Genomic DNA, 14827 nt, shown 5'->3' with positions numbered 1-14827 from the left:
AGTGGTGGGAGAATGGCACCCTAGGGACTGGCAGGTGACTGCAGGGACCACTCCTCCCATACCCAGCCACGGGTTCACTGTGCTCTGGGCACATCCGGGGTTCCATGAATACTGAGGCTAATGGGAGCGGGGACAGGAGAAAATGAAGAGGGAGAGGCGATGACGAGGCAAGCACTCCATAGCTACCCCTCCCCAGGCCCAAGAGGAAGGCCCCAGTGACCGAGGGAGGAAACCAAGCTGGGAAGCTGAGGGGCCTCTCTCCAACAGAAGCTACTGATCCACAGAGGACAAAATACAAGGAATAAAGCCAAGGTCCCAGATAAGAAAAGGAACTTAAGAGATGTGAGTCATTCATCCATTTGTCAGATGTTCAGTGAGCACCTAGTATGTGCTGGGCACCATGCTAGGCACTGGAAATAGAGCAGTCACCAAGATAAGGTGCTCATCGGTGGTGCATTCCAGACTTCCTTTGTCATGGGTGACTATAGGGCCTAGACGAGGCCCCAAACTCAACCAGGGCCTGGGGACAGAAGGTGATGCCCACAGAGCCGGGTCTTGAGGGAGGAGAGGGAACATTCAGGCTGAGGGAACACTAGGGACAGAGGGGGAAGCTGGACTTTATGGGGAGGGTAAGTATCTATGGTAGGTGTGGCAGAGGGTGTCTGAGGTTGGGCAGCCACTGCCTTGCAGAGGTGAGAGGCAAGGTTGCCATCGACGTCACAGGTACCAGACAAGAAGGCCCTAAATGCCAGCTTGAGAGGCTCAGATGGCACAGTGTAGGGGACAGAGAGACACGGAGGGCTTCCAGCAGAGAGGCCAGCACTGCCTGCCAGGGAGGGGCCTCGAGGCTGCGAGGACCAGGGACACAGAGCCAGAAACCACAATGGTAAGAGCAGGGGCCCACTGGAGAGCTATTGCATTAGGACAAATCAAACGAGTGGGGAAATACCACCGGGTGAAAGCTGGCAGGAAAGGCAGCCCGAGGACTGCAGAGCCCACGTGCCCCATGCACGCTAGGGCCCTGTCCAAGCCACCAGCTTCTGGGCTGCAGCTTCCTCCCTTGTCCCACAGACCGGATTCCCTCCAAGGTCCCCAGAGCTGGCAAACTCTCCAGGAAATGTTAAATATGACCATAGTTCAAAGCCCTTTGGAGTGCCGGAGACCACAAGCCACCCTTATTTGATTATTTTGAACTCCTCTGACATCACTGTCAACTTTATCTCTCGATAAACTTGATCCAACTTTCTCGATCGGAGAGTTTCTATACTAAACGGCCTGGGAATTCTAAGCAGATGTTCCTCAGAGTGGCCTCGTGATGGAAATGGACGCTGGGGTGGGGAGAAGTACTGCTTTGTTACTATAAGGGGAAGTTTCCTGCAAAACCAACTATATGTTAGGATAAAAGGCAGCCAAGTCACCAGCGAAGTTTACATATTTGTTTAATCTTGATTATAGGATCCAGCTTCCTTCAGGGAATGAGGTAAACACTATTTTCCCCCCTCTAGGGCCAGAGCCCTGATGTGAGTTAAAACCAGAGCGAAAAGTTTCTAAGAAGATGTGTTATTTACACAAATTGAAAATGCTTAAAATAAAACAATAAGCAAGCTCCAAATTGTGCCCCGATGTCTGCTTTTAGCTCGGCTCAGGGAAAGTGGTGCCCTAGTTTGGAGATGTCAATGGAAAACCCAAACTTTGGCATTGAAATGACTGCGGTAAACACCGCAGCCACACTATAGAGTCTGGGAAGCACAAAAATTGCCCCGATCGCCCCACTTGCACAGCCTAACCTGTGTTGCATCTTCACTGTCCTCATGAGAGCACAGAAAGATGCCAGTGAAGTCCTGGCACATAGTAGGTGTTCGCTAAATGCCTGACACCCAGTGAGCCTCTCACCTCCATCTCTCTGCCCTGTTTTTTTATTCTCTAAATCTCACTCTGAGAGACGGTTAGAAAGAGCACAGGCTTGGAGACAGACAGACCCGGGTTTAAATTCTGGTTTTGTCGTATCTTAGCTGTGTGATCTTGAGGTACCTGCTTAACGTCTCTGGGTCCCTCAAACCAGACCTAGAAAACTGGTAAGAGTCACCAGCACGCTGCAAGATTGCTGAGGATGAAGGAGGCAAACTTGTCAGACACTCTGTACGTGGCACATAGTAGGTGCTCACTAAACACTCGGTCTGCTTTTTAAACCACCTTATTAGAGAAAAGGTTTAGTCCTGGGTCAGACATGCCTACTTGTGGGTCTGGGGGATACATCCTGCAATGTTTCTCCCACGGAGGACCAGTGACCTTGGCCAGGAAAGGCCTCTTGCAAACCCTGGGGTTGCTTTCCCTTGATGTCCAAGGACAGAGGCCTATTTTAAGCCATCCCAGCAGTGTCCCAAATGTGCACTGTGCCACCCCCTGAATGAATCCTGCTCATCTCCCCAGCCCAGCCTCTCCTTTGGTCTAAAAAGAGCCTGGGGAAATGGCATTTACTGCCAGGAGGATGGCAGGCAGGAAGCAACAGCTCCGGCTCCTCTGGCCGCCGAGATGATGGCTTCCAGCGCGTTGGCATTCGAGCAGATGGCATCCCGGCTGAAATTTTCAGCAGATTCTGCTCCACAGGGAAAGAGTGGCCAGCGGGAGCCCAGTCTATTCTGCACCCTTCTCTCAACCAGCCTTTGACAGGGCCTTAACGCACCGCCACAGGCCTCTGCATTGGGTTTAGTCTTCAGTACAACCCTGCAGGGTAGTTTCTCCCTCTTCATTTTCCAGATGAAACTAAGGCTCTGAGAGGCAGCAACACTGGGCAGAGGCAGGAGGGCCAGGCTCCGGTCCTTGTTCCACACCCTCCCCTTCTCCCAGGGAGCCCTGTAACCGTGAGGGCCCCGGGTCACAGGCCTTGAGAGCTATCCAGGCCTCTCTTTCCCCAAACGCCCCCACCCTCCATGTGCACCATTTGATGTGGGGCTTCCTGAGCTTCCTAACATCCAGCCGCAGACTGTGGACCTCATGTGAGAAGTCTCGGATTCAAGTGACATGTGCCCAAGTTCGCAATTCAAACCAACACTGTAGGTGGTAGGAAGCCATGTGGCGTGTGTGCATGTGTGTGCATTAGAGAGAAAAGACAATGTTGGTACTGGGCAAGGCTTCCCACCTCCCAAAGCAGGCAAGGATATTGGTCTCCTTGGCACCAGAGAGCACCTCTTCCATTGGCGGGTTTGAAAATGGGTGAGAAAAAAAATAACCAGTGCTCCCTCACCTCTGCCAAATGGGGCAGTGACATGCGCCCAGGGGATAGACACCAGCTTAATGGGACTTTGTTCTCTGTTTCAGAGGCCTGGTCAGCCAGCACCCAGAGTGGAAAGGGGCCAGCCCACTCTGGAAATTGCCACCCTGCTCCCCTCCCCTTTTCTTTGCAAACAAAATCCTCAGTGCGGTAACCTCAGTGCAGCCAGTGACACTCCTGTCAATAGCTGCAAGGAGGCCCGGGCGGGAGGCCAGAGGTCACGCGACACTGCTCGCTGGGAGAAAAGCCAGCTCCTTCTAGGACAGAGTGGCAGCCCTCTTTGCTCAAGTGGGCTGGATGCGCTGAGTTCCCAGGGGGTGAGGTCATCCCGACACCCCCTCAAAGTGCGCTCAGTGGCATTGGGATTCCCAAGCCTGCTCAGACCCCCTGCTGGGCCCCTCAACAGAGGTCTCCTGATAAAGCGACCCAGGAAACTCCAACCTCAGAGGCGCCAGCTCCCAGGGTCAGAGCCTCACCAATGATGGGAGTGGGGGGCTAGGAACACACTCTCATTCTTTCTCAAGTACATCATTTCCTCCTTCATCTGACATTTAGGGGAACATCCACTTCACGCTAGGGCCTGTCTAGCTGCAAGGACACAGGTCCTGACGAGTCACATGCAGTCCCTGCCCCTCAGAGCAGGGGGACAATACAGACACCATGACTGCACAGGGTGGTCAGCACCAAGGGCTGGGGACAAAGGGATGCTTCTCAGAGAAGCTGCTCTGAAGACAGAGGAAGAAGTGGCTGGGACAATGGTAAAGACGGGGAAGTGTGTTTCAGGCAGAGGGAACAGCACAGGCAAAGCCTGGAGGTGAGGACAAGCTGAGGGCATTTGGGGAACTGCAAGGACTTCAGCACAGAAGGGAGAACAGAGGGTGGAGAGGGAGTCAGGGGCTGCATCATGAAGGATCTCAGAGGCAATGCAGAGGAGGTTAGGGTACTGGAGGAGGCTCCTGGGGTCCCTGGAGTGTCTGGAGCAGGGAAGGAACCCTCAGGGACCCACCTCTCTGTAGAATGAGATTCAAGCCCTGGGTCTTCCCATGGAAACTGTCCCTTCCCCTCTCCTGCCTGTCAGAATGACCCAGCACAGTGGGAGCGAGAAATGCAGTCCAGGTTTTAAACGTCGCTTCCAACGGCTAGCGCAGCGCAGCCCTGCCCCCTGCCCCTCGGCACCCGCTCTTCCAGGCAGCCCTGGCAGCTGCCTGCTGACACACTGGCGAGCCTGCCAGCTTTCTCCTTCTCTTTGCCTTGAGGGGAGCCACTCCCCCAACCTGGGTGGCGCCCAGAAGCCTGGCTGCTGGCTAACCTCCGCCCCAGGGGAGCACCTGCAGGGCCCATGTCCTGACTTTGGAACAATAGATACACCGCCCCTGCTTCCCGGGGTGAAAAGCAGCGCTGGGGCAGAGAAAGCTCCCTTGAACATCCCGGGCGCTGAGGAAAGGTTCCCCAGGCCCCGACACCAGGCAATGCTTGCTGGCCCCGAGGGCTGGGGAGCCCCCTCTGTGGCACTCCCAGTGTGTGCCACGTGCTTGCCACGCAGCCCATTCACTTGTCCCCACTTCTGCCAGGTGGCTTCTAGGCGAGGAACCCAAGGCCCAGAGAGGTGGCTGTCCTTGCCAGAGGCCACCCAGCTTGCGAAGGCAGTGCCTGTGTTAATCTGGCTCTGTCTGATCTCAAAGGCTGCATCCTTCCCTTTTTATGCCTCCTTGCTCCCCAAGGTCTCTCACCCCCTGACCTGCAAAGGAAAAAAGCAAGACTATGTACAAGTAGCTTAAGCCACCTTCTGGCTAAGGGCTGAGCCAGGCCCTGGCTTGGCCTCAGGGAGGGGTAGGGGTAGGCGTGGATGTCATCAATCAGTTTGTTTTGAGCAGCTCAGAGGCCTTGGTTTGGAGGACTTGGGATGAACAATACGAAAAGCATCTAAAAAAGGAAAGCTGGTGACTGGTTATGAGGGGTGGGGGGACGGAGCCCCAGCGCCTAACGCCCCTAAGGTCTGAAAAAGGAGTGGAATTGAGGGTGGGGCATGGGCTGAGAGGCAGACCTCCCAGGGGGCAATGCAGAGACTGAAACCGGCCCCCAACCCACCAGACCTCCAGTGATCCTCCTGAAAACCCGCTGCTGGTGAGGAAGGGAGACTCAGAGAGGTCGGGAGAGCTGCCCAAGGTCACACAGCCAAGAAGTGGTGGAGTTTGGCATTTGAACCCATACCAGCCTGGCTCCCAGGGCTAGGAAGAGAGGCTCTGGCTGCTCCAGGCAAAGTGTCTTAAGTCATCCAAGCAGGGACAAACGAGAGCACAGCGCCTGGCACACAGTAGGTTCATTCTTTCCCTGAGGGGTTGGGCTCTGAGGCCCACCGAGAAATGACGCTGAAGGGTGGTTCACCCACTCTGCTTGCCTCTCTGAAGAGCCAGCGTTCTCTTTTCTCCTCCCCTCCTCCACTGCGCTGGCCTACCTCCAAATGCCTGAGGGCTCACGGAGCATGAGGGTGTGGACCGGGGAGGCCTGCAGGAAGTCTGCACGGACTTCGGCCCCCCTACCTAAGAGGTAAAGGGTATGTGTTGGAAATGCAAACTCTTGGAGCCCCGATAAGAATCTCCATCTATACATCCTAAGCTCTGATGATCTGCGAGGGGTGGCTTACCGGTGTTTCTCTATAGCCCTATGGGCCCATTGCACAGTTGAGGACGTTAAGCCCAGAGGGGAAGGGGCTGGTCTAAGGCTACGGTGCAGGTCAACAGCTGGGTCCAGATTCAACTCAGATCTGAATCCAATGCCCAGGTGTGCTCTTGACCATTACGGGGGCGGGCACACCTCGGGCCTCCTGTGGTTCAGGTCCAGACCACCAATAAAACAGAGCACAATAAAACAGGGCGTGCCTGAGTGCGAACTGCTTCCCTAGGCCACCGGAGGGTACTTTAGTAATCCACCCCAGGGCCTGGAGACTGCGGCAGCCACAGCGAGACTACCTGGTCCAACCAGTCCCCTCCCCCGTCAGTTTCAGGAGCACAGCGGTCTGGCTACGGTGGCCACTTCCACTTATCCCTCACCACAGCCCCGTGAGGGAGGGACTCTCAACCCCATCCCAAAGAGGAGGAGAGGCAGGCTCAGAGAGGGGAAGTGACTTGCTCAGGGTCACACAAGTAAGATGTAGACCTGAGATTTGAAACTGAGGCTGCCTCCAAACCGGCGCTCTTTTCTAACCACACCTCTTGGCATTCCAGCTGAAGAGCACATCTGTAACCATCCTGCGACCCTGCACAAGGCTCTGTCCTCAGAGTGCCCATTCTCCAAATGGGAGGTGGGCGAGGTGATTCCGAGCACTCTCCCGACCTGGGGAAAGAGCCCCTGGGTGACCTGGGTGCAGGGATGAAGGTCTGCGCCATCTCCGGAGACACGGAAATGCCGCTGTCCCCTCCTGCCCTGAAGCACCCGAACCTTGAAGGGAACGGAAGCTCTCCTCCGAGTGGAAAGTTACCCAGTAGACCGGGCTTGGGAGGCACCGGCCTGTGTGTGCCCACCCATCTCATAAATCCATCCTCCTTGGGGGGAAAGGAAAGAAAACATGGGCCTGAGGGGTATAATCATGACATAAATAATGTGTAATGTTGAGGATGTAAACAAGATACATTTGTTAATAGCGATGGGCGTTCTGCCAGTTCTGAGCGCCAGGTACCCCCACCCCACCTTTCCCCCAAATGGCTTACTCATTAAAGAGCTTTCCCGGGGCGCCCAGAGGTGAGGCCGAGCCGCCTGTCTGGTTAGCAGGACGAAGGAGAAGGGGTGAGGGTGAGCTGGGAAGGACGCCTAAGGGGGGCTGTTCTACACCCCACTCAGAAATGCCTGTCGCTGAGTCTGCAAAAGTGCCGAGCATGAGGTTGGGGGCAGGGAACAGACCTGGGCAGGGGCAGGTGGCTTCGTCTTTCTGTGCCTCAGTTTCTTGATCTATAAAATGGGGCTAAAAGCTCCCAACATGCAGAAGTGGCAGGAGGATTATGTAAATGAGAGATTGTGAAGGGCCCTGCGGGCATTCAGCAGATGAGCACTGGACAGCACGCCCCATAAGACCTCAGGGTCACAGACACCTTAGTGGACAGTTCATCCCAGATCCATCTGACGCTGTAGTTGCCCCTGCAATGTCCCTGTGAACCCCAGCTAGGCTAACACCAGTGCCATTCAGCAAAGGGTGCTTCCTCCCCCTGCCCTCTTTTCACTCCCAAGCAGCTTCCACAGTTAGAAAGTTCTTCCTTTAACTAAGCTGAAATTTGCCTCCACGTGATGCCCACACACTGGTCATGTCTACATTTGGTCACAGTGCCCTTCTGCATCAAGTCTGCTCACTGGCCTCAGGGCTTTCCAGGCAGCTTGCAGGCTCCAGGGGTCCCCAGGCCATGCCACTGGGAATTCATGCTCCCCTGGGGATGACACTTTGCTGTCCAGAAAGACCTCAGGACATCAGCTGTCCCTGGGTCTGCTTTGAAAGGCAGTTGGAGATCTACACATCAGACCTTGGGGAATATCAGCTGGGGTCCCCACAGTGAACACAAGCCACCTGGAGACTGCCCCCCTGCCACGCCTAGAGGCGGGGTGTGAGACAAGTAAAAAATTAGGTGAACAACTAGAACCAAGTCTGTCAGGATTCCTAAACGCTTACAGATTCCTGCTTAATACTATAAGGCTTCCAGGGCAAATGTGAAATGGTCCCCTTCTCACCCCCCACCCCACCCTGGCAGCCACCCATCCCACAACATCCCTTCCTTGAAGCCAGACTACCCGAGCTGTGTGCCCTCAGGAAGTTACTGTCCCTCTCTGTGCCTCGCTCTGTGTTCTCTCAACAGCTATGCAGGACTAAGACTAGTAGCTGTCTCATGGGGCTTGTCCTCAGGGTTAAATGCAGGTGCCCGCTTGGAACAGCGTCTGGCCCAGACCGGCTGTGTGACACAACTTAGGGGTTATTATTACTCTTTTGTGTGTGTCTCCCTCAGGAGCGCAGGCTCAGCAGGAGCAGGGGCTTGTAGGCCCAGGGAGTACACAGCCCTAACAGGTGGCCCGTGTGAACGTTTACTGTCTGTCAGACGCTGCATGCCTGAGAGGTGACATCATTCCCCCTTTCTGCAGAAGAGGGGATCGAAACTTAGAGGGGTCAAGCAGCTTATCTGGCGGATGAAGGGGCAGGGCCAAGACTCAAATCCAGGGACAGGAGAGCTCGGCCCGCGCTAAGGATGGCAAGGCAGGCGGGGTCAGCGTGCTCCTCACCTGCAGGAGCCTGGGGCAGAGCCACAGGGTCTCCCCTTGCTCACTGATTGGTGGGTGCTGCCTGGAGCTCTGCGTGGGAAGGACCTCCGAGCTCAGGGAAAGGGTTCGGATGCACTGTGACACCTGGCAGTGGCCAGCGTGGGTGGCAGACATGTCAGAAGCCTGAGCCCTAGCTGGGCAGGAAGAAGGGGTTCACCCTGTCTCCAGGGCACGATTCCCAGAGCCACTTCCCCCTTTTGAGCTACAGATTAAGGGTAAGTCCTGGGGTGGACAGACCTTTTCCCCGGGGCAGCTTCATCCTGGCGGCTGTGGACAGAGTCAGTCATTTTCTCAGGACAGACAAGATGAGAAGGGGCACCTGTGGGAAGGCCGGCTTGAGGGTGGCAGGACTCAGGAGGAGGGTTAGGGGCACTGGCCCCTGGTGATGGAGGAGAAGGGGCTTTGGAGCCAGACAGGCCTAGCGCCAACTCTGCTCTGCCACTTCCTGGCCGCCTGACCCAAGGCAAATCTCGTTACCCCCGTGAGCTCAGTGTCCTCATCTGTGAAATGGGAGACTGCTCGTGGAAGGCTGGCCCTGATATTTAAATGGGATGAAACAGATAAAGGGTCCGGCATGGGGCAAGCAGGCTGAAGCTCTGCCCACTCTGCCCACTGCCCAGGTGAGCACTTAATACCTGCAGGGCTGCACCCAGGCCTCCTCACCTTTCCCTCTCTGCTTTAAACTCGAAGCACACACCTGGCCTCTGGGCTTCTATTTTAAGCCAGCATTGAGCACCACTAAGTACAGAAAGCCCTTTGCTCCAAAAGAGGGCCGAGCTGACTGTTGTCTGTGGGGAAGATTAAACAGTCTGTTTTGAGCGGTGCTTGCAGCCCGGCTCAGTGCAAATGCTGTGTCCCCTGCTGGTGAATGCAGCACATCATCTAGGCAGGGAGTGTGGCAGCCGGAAATCCAAGCCTCCCCAAGGCTCTGCCCCATGCCCCGACCTGGCCTCTGACCCCACATGCCACCCCCACTTGCACTGGGACCCCCAGAATGCCTCAGCTGCCCACATATGGCTGCTCTCCCTCCCCTCAGGCCTTTGCACATATAGACTCTCTGCCTTGAACAGCCTTACTTGGTTCCTTCTCTTGGCTAACCTCTCTGCTTTCTGGTCTCAGCTGGACAGCACCTCCTCCAGGAAGCCTTCCTGCATTCTCTAAGCTCTCATGGCCTTCCTGGGGTCCCTTCTCCCAGTTGCTGCCATAACTGCCTGTCCTTCAGGTCTCTCCCACGAGACCTTGAGTTCCTAAACCCAGGCTGTGACCCCGGGGCCAGCACAGAGCCCAGCCTGGAAGTCTGGTGGACAAATAAAAACTGGAAAATTCAACCTGCCAAGAAGATTCTCCTCATCAGACATCAGGTGTCCTGGAAAGAGCTCAAGGAGCCCATGGGGATTGCCATCAGCGCACATGAAAGAGATGCCTCCCAGTCTAGCCCTTGGTTCAAGGTTCATGGTCACCCAGGCTTTCACCACAGGGAGTGAGGGCTCCTGTTAGCTGGTCAGTCCAGGGACCCTGGGGGCAGGTGCAAGGCCTGTCCTCATGGCAACAGCAAAGGCCCTGGGCATTGTGCTAAAGGCTGCTTGCTCTATTCCAGTTAATTCTCACCACAGCCAACTGTGGGGAAGCTACTCCATCTTCCCACTCACAGTGAGGAAACTGAGGCATAGAGGGAAAAGTACCTTGGCCAAAGTCACTCCACAGAGAAATGGCTGAGCTGGGATTTGAACCCAGGCAGCCTCCAAGATCCCTGTTCTAGACCCGGACACCAGCCCTTCGACTGCTGTTGACCGATGGATGGTCTTATCGTGACCCTTAATCACTATGACCCGTGGAGAGAAATGCACTTCACACTGTGAAACACACACACACACACACACGTGTGCACATGCACACCTGAAACAAAAGTTTATGGAGCAAAAATACTCTTACTACATGAATGTGCTCAATGTTTTATTTTTTACTCTATTCTATGTCATTACAGACTTTTTTTAAAGCTGGTTGTGCATGACCCCCAGTAGATAGGTCACTTAGTCTGGTGGCCAGGCCTTGTTTGGGGCATTGGACACCAACTTCCCCCTCTCTAAGGCACAGGGCGGCAGCACTGTGCCCTCCAGTGATCTAATCAACTGCTTGTCCTGTTCTACTGGAGCGTTCTGTTCCTCCCACCGCTGAACCTCCAGTGCCTGGCACATGCTAGGCGCCCCATAGAGGTCAGATAAATGAAGGTGCACACTCAGGAAAATACAGGGTCATCCCAGCCTGGGCATGCGACACTTAAGTGGAGATCAGGGTGACCTTAGGGTGACAGAGCCACAGGAAGACCCTAAAGGAAGATAGAAAGAGGTGACATTCAGGGGAGGCAGACATCCAGGTGAACTTTCCTTCAGATGTCACCTCCTCCAGGGAGCCTTCCCCTATTGTCATAGCTCCGGGGCTCCCAGGAGGGAGAGTAAAGGGACCAGAGGCGGAGCAGGAAGGGGGTAAAAATGGAGGACAGGCCTCGTCCCTTCTGGTTCCAGAGTCTCCATGGGCACCTTCTCCACTTGTCCTATGCACTGGACAGACCCATTCCCTCTCTCTCACTCCCACTGATGGGCCAGACCAGACCACCCTCCAGCCCACCCGTCCCAGCATCCTCACAGGGGCCTTGGCGCATCAGGCCGGGCCCCCAGCCGCGTGCTGCCGGCCCTGTGGGTGCAGCAGTGGGGGACACCCCGCGATCACTGAGGCTCAGCTCGGGCCTCCTGCTCAGCGGGTGGGAGGAGGGCAGCCGGGGCGGGACGGCAGGCGAGCCCAGCCCAATTTTACACTGTGACTGGCCCAAGGAGAGGGGCGCGGAGAGAACGCAGCGGGTTGGGTCACCCATAGGGCCAGTGCGATGGCTCTAAAGAGGGGCACAAAGGCATCTGTCTTTCCAAGGGCTGAGAAAGTCCAGACCCAGGGAAAAGAGTGACTGCCGAGCCCTCGGAGCATCACCACCCACGACCAGGGAGCAGACCTGACCCACGTGGGCCGGCACCCATGCTGTCCTTTCCCAAGCTCTGCGGGGATGGCGCCCGAGCGGCCCAGGGAGGAGCAGTGCTCCATCTAGACTAGGAAGGGGGCTGGCTCCGCCTCCAGGGAGCGCCTTTGTTCTTCACCTCTGAGCCTCCATTTGCCTCCCTGTAAGATGGGGATAAACAGAGCCCCTCGAAAGGGTTAGGATTTAAAATAGACAATCTGGGCTTGGCACAGAGCAGGGTTAACACACTTCCCTCGCTCCAAAGCTCCAGGAGGCCTGGTGATGGAGCCAACACTGAAAAGGTGGCTGATGTGGTCAAGCGTGGGCGGACTTAATGATTAACCAGCCCAACGGGCAGTTTGAATTCAGCTCTCCTTCAACCAGAACGACGGTGAGCCCCAGAGGCGCGAGGCCTGAAATGTGAGAAGACGAGGGGAAGAGCCCCTCCTCCTCCTCCTCCTCAACCTTCCCTTCTCCCCCTAGGAGTTCTGCCCTCCCCTGGCCCCCACGCACTTACACTTTTCCCCTTACAAAACCCAGGAGGAGGCTAGTGGAGTCCAGAGAAAAGGCCCACGTGGAATTATCAATAAGGCAGACCTGGGCCTTCTGAGCTCAGCTTCGCCACTGCCTAACTGTGTGACTTGGAGCAAGTGTCTTAAGCTCTCTGTGCCTCAGTCTCTTCATCTGTAAAATGGAGCCGGGCACTTTACTTTGCAGGATTGCAGCTAGAAAGAGACTAAGTCAAGCACACAGCAGGAGTTCAGCAAATGTGAGTTCCTGTGCCGAGCCCCGCCCGCTTCTATCCATAGGATGTTCATCTGAATTGCCGACGCTCTCCGCGAGGGCTGCCAAAGGACATCCCCACAATCGATCAGAAGTGACATTCCTTTCTTTAGTGCTTCGTTTCCTTATTGTACATGACAGCATGCCTGGCGGACTGTGGGGCACCCATAAACGTCATTTGAACCATGGATCACATGTTGGAGGAAGAACGCAGGACTTTGGAGCTAAATAAACCCGGATTCCAATCCTCGTCTGTCAACCGGATGAGCCGTGTGAGCTGTGGTTTCCTTACCGGTAAGATGGAGATGATAATTCCTACCTCACAAGGCTGTTGCAAGAGCTAAATGCATTCATTCATTCAGCAAATACTTACCGGCCATCTACTATGTACTAGCCACTGCTCCAAGTGCTGAGCATATAGCAGTGAAAAAACAGACAAAATCCCCCTCTTTAGACAATAAACAGCCAACTATACACACAGCGTGGCACATGGTGGCCCAGGCTAAAGAGAAACACAAAGCAGGGTGGAGGGAGAGGGGAGTGCTGGGGACAGGGACAATGGCAGGCCCTGCATTGGAGTGGAGACCTGAAGGAAGCAGGGGGAAGCCATGCGGAGGTGCGGGAGAAGGTTCCAGGCAGAGGGTTCAGCAAGTGCAGGATCCTTAAGGAGAAGCAAGCTTGGCATGTAAATGAAGCCACATATGCAGGACGCCTGGCACGGAATCCAGGTGCTCGGCAAATGCCAGCTCTCTATTTCAAGCCCCGTAGAAGAAACCCCACGCATGTGCCCTTTTCCTGAGAATGAAACACAAAGATTTCCACAGGGCAAGACTGAGCCAAGGGTTCTTTCAGCCTCAGATGCAGGCAACCGAGCTCCACTACCGGTGTTTGAGCCCCTGCTAGGCACCAGGTTCCGGGCTGGGCAACCAGTGATACAAGATGATGAAGACTTGGCTCCTGTCCTCACACAGCCCCAGGGTGAGTCGCGGAAATGGGTGACCACAATGCGACGCGGTCAGATGTACAAGCAGAGACCTATAAAGGGATCTAGGTAGCAGAGCGAAGGATGGGATCGGCTGTGGGTGGTCAGGAAAGGCTTCCTGGAGGAGGTGACAGCTAAGCTGGATTATGAAGTTTGGACTAGACAAGAAAGGGTATTCCAGGTGTGGGGAGCATCACAGACTGGGCACGGCCATGTAAAAAATGGCAGAGTATATGTGAGAAACTAGTCACAGGCAGGTTGGGAAACAATAAATGGCCCTTCATATTCCTGGCCGCTGCCACCTGGTGTGGCTCAGGAATTCCAGTTCTGTCCCTTCCTCAGACTCAGTGCAAGCTTCAGCCCGTGTGGAGAGTTTGAATAGTCCACACTTAGCTACCGCAGGGGGCGAGCCACCCAACCCAGGCTCGCAGCCCAGGGTGGCCCAGTGCAGAGCTACGGCCCAGCTGGATGGAGACTCCAGAAATCTCCGGCTATATTTGGCTCACCTGGCAGTGTCTGTGGCTTCACTCACCCAAAATTGACCCACAGGTGGCAGAATGACTTCTTACTAGAACAGCATTAACATTTCTTAATTAAGAAATCCTAAAAAGGGGCCTGTGCCTCCACGCAGTGTCTTTTTGGCTGGGAGATGCCTCCGTATTTGCCAACATCCCTGACTGGGTGGGTGGGGCAATAGCCCTGTCAGTAGGAGGTGGAGGCCACCCTCCCATAGCAGACCTGGATCCGAAACCCAACCCTGCCGCTCACTGGCCACTTCCCCTCTCTGAGAATTTGGAGGTGTGAGTGCAGTGGCATGAAAGCTGCCCAGAGGCTTATAAACGAGGAGCTGGCCCCTCCATAAACCAGCCCTGGGAATCCCTAGCGCAGCTGGGTCCACTTCAGTCCCCTCCCTGGGAAGAAAGAATTACTGTTTGATAACACCTAGGAGGGAGGGCTCTGTGGGAGTGCTGGAGCAGAGATGCGGTTCTATGTCCCTCTCCTCAAGCCTCTCGCTGAATTTACCCACAGCTGTGCTTCCCACTGAGCTGTGCTTTTGTACTTTACACACGCACATCTCTCACCTTCTGAACCACGGATGGTACAAATGCCCCGCCTTCGACCAAAATGAACTTATTCTAAAGACTTGGGGGATGGGAGAAGGGCTGGCAGACAGACTGGGGTCCCAAGCCAGGCTCTCCCCGTTTCAGTGGTGTGACCTTGGGCAAGTAGTTTCCCTTCCTCTGAGCCTCAGTTTCTTCCTCTGTAAAGCTGGGATGCACAGCCTTCCCACGAAGCTTCCTTGCATACCCTTTGCAGACGCGCGAGTATGCAAAGCGCCGGGCGCGGAGCCTCCGCGCGCTGACCTGTTCCCACGTTACCAGGTGTTTCGTAGCGAGGCCTCCACTGCCTCCGCTCCCACCCTCTGCACCCCCTTACTCTGGGCCCCGCAGTTCCGCGGCGGTTTTAACCAGGGGGCGATGCGTTCTGCAGC

General features: G+C 55.4%; 1 protein-coding gene across 2 annotated transcripts in view; it reads right to left on the bottom strand.

The window, feature by feature from the left end:
• NEURL1B (neuralized E3 ubiquitin protein ligase 1B) overlaps nt 1-14827 on the bottom strand; it is a 57207-nt gene that overhangs the window by 41646 nt on the left and 734 nt on the right. The gene's annotated exons all lie outside the window — the stretch shown is intronic.

This window comes from Miniopterus schreibersii (genome assembly GCF_964146895.1).
Source record: "Miniopterus schreibersii genome assembly, chromosome: 4".
Taxonomy (NCBI): Eukaryota; Metazoa; Chordata; class Mammalia; order Chiroptera; family Miniopteridae; genus Miniopterus; species Miniopterus schreibersii.
Note: the sequence above shows the minus strand (reverse complement) of the source record. Positions and strands in the feature narration are given on the sequence as shown.